This window comes from Monopterus albus, unplaced genomic scaffold (assembly GCF_001952655.1).
Source record: "Monopterus albus unplaced genomic scaffold, M_albus_1.0 scaffold296.1, whole genome shotgun sequence".
Taxonomy (NCBI): domain Eukaryota; kingdom Metazoa; phylum Chordata; class Actinopteri; order Synbranchiformes; family Synbranchidae; genus Monopterus; species Monopterus albus.
In genome coordinates, this window is record NW_018128176.1 from 207,456 (window position 1) to 209,794 (window position 2,339).

Here is a 2,339-nt window from a genome sequence, read left to right on the forward strand (position 1 = left end):
CTCTGGTGTTTGTTTTGTTAATATAATTTTACATTGTTGTTTCCAGTTGCACCACAGTATGGCAGCATCAGTAGTATTAGTAGGGATGTTATGACCTACACATCTTGATGGTTTTCTTGTAAAATGTCAGTTCACCTAATACATTCAGTTTCAAGCCTATCGGTCCTTTTTATACAGTTTTTATACACAGGTTAAAGAAACATGTTAATTAGTGAGCTTCAGGTGGTTGGTGGGTTTTTTTCTTTTTTTTTTTTCTTTTACCTGTGGACAGAGCTGCGCTAACCTTTCACTGGGATTGCAGTCTTTATGCAACACTTAGCTGTCGGTGTATGAGGTGTATTAGGCAACAAGTGAACATTCAGTCCTTGAAGTTGATGTGTTGGAAGCTGGAAAAATTAAGGATCTGAGTGACTGACAAGGACTGTGATGGCTGATGACTTGGTTAGAGCATCTCCCAGACTGCAGGTGTTCCCGGTTTGTAGTGAGTAGTACCTACCAACAGTGTCTTAAGGACAAAAAAAAAAAGGTTGAAAATGAGAAACACTACACTGGTCTCCATGAAGAGAAACATTCAGCATAGTGATATCACACCTAGAGTGGGGAGGCTGTTTTCACTCTACCCATGTTTTTTTACTAAATGGTCAAAACATTTGTGCTCTTCCTGTCAGTAGAACTGGAAGCCAACTGATTCACAGAAGATGCACAGTAAACAGAGTGACACGAGTTCCAACCAAGTGCTGCATTGACACAGTATTAGGTAGGTGGTCATAATGTTATGGCCAGTCAGTGTATCTTTGGGTTGTTCCAGCTTCATAGTTGTGTACAAAAATGAGAGTGGTATCAGTCTTCTCAACTAAGTCCAAGGCTATTTCCTTAAATGATTTCAACAATCTTTTTCTTCATTGTGAAGCACAAATGTAAAACTGCATCCTGCACAAAATCACCATGTTGGCTGGCATCAGATTATCCTGGTGGTGCTGCTTCCATGCTTCACAGTGCCACATGTGATATGCACCAGGTTTACTGTGACTCACAGCTAAATCATGATTAGACTGTTTTACTTTTTTCATTTACTTTAATTCTTTCTTTTGGCCTTTTTCCCTCCAAACGCAAGGATGCTGTCAAAATTGAGCCTCCTGTACTGTAGCTTATGTGGTATCATACTGTGATGGTATTGTGAATAACATTCCTTGGAAAAAGTTTGGACCTTACCTTACAAATATATTTTGACTGAGAAAAAATTTCAGTATAAATGTTATCCAGTCGCCCTTTTCCCTTAAGATTTACAAAGGACATTGGCAACTGTTAATTCTGGAATTTGTTCTCCTGAAACTACTGTGCATGTGTTTTGTACCTGTAATTGTACTGAATAATTTTGTTCAAACTTTTATTCAAAGTAAGATTCTTAGGAATTTTGATTACGAGGACGATGACAAATTTTTTGATAAACTTTGTTTATAATTGCTAAATATTAGCCTATATTCACAAATGTAAATTTAACTAGAGAAATGGGGGAGAGACAGAGAGAGGAGTTATGTAGGGGCATGTCTCAATTGCGCTGTGTTTTATGAACTACCCGATGGCACTCCAAGACTGTCATTGACTGAGCACTTTGAGCTCCCATTGAGTTGTATTGCAAACAATAAAGCTGTATCAATTAAAAAGTATAAACGGTATAAAAAAGAAAAATGCAGGCAGGGATGTCCTTAAACAGTTGAGAAAAAGAGAAGTTTAAGTTGAGAAAATGTCTGAATAGAAGCATGAATGTTCTTGAGGAGCTGAACATGAAATAGCTGAAAGCATGCTGAAGGAGAATTTTTTCATTCATTTGAATGGTGCAGAATTTTCAGAATAAAGCTAAATAGCCTCAACACGGACAAGACGAAGGAGATGATAGTGGACATGAGGAAGGAGAGGAGAAGTCATCGGCACTGTTCATCCGGGGGCTCGAAGTGGAGAGGGTGAGCAGCTTCAAATACCTGGGCGTCCACATCAGTGAGGACCTCACTTGGACACTTAACACCACACATCTGGTCAAGAAGGCCCAATGGCGACTGTACTTCCTGAGGAGGTTTGGCATGTCGCCTAGAATCCTTTGCAACTTCTACAGCTGCATCATTGAGAGCATCTTGACCAGCTGCATCATTGTCTGGTATGGCAGCACTACTGCTATGGACCGCAAGTGCCTGCAGAGAGTGGTAAAGACTGTTGAGAAGATCACCAGGACTCCACTGCCCTCTCTGCAGAGCATTTACCACCGCAGGGTGCGTAGGAAAGCTGCCTCCATCCTCAAAGATTCCACCCACCCCCAGCATGGACTGTTTGCCTCCCTACCCTCT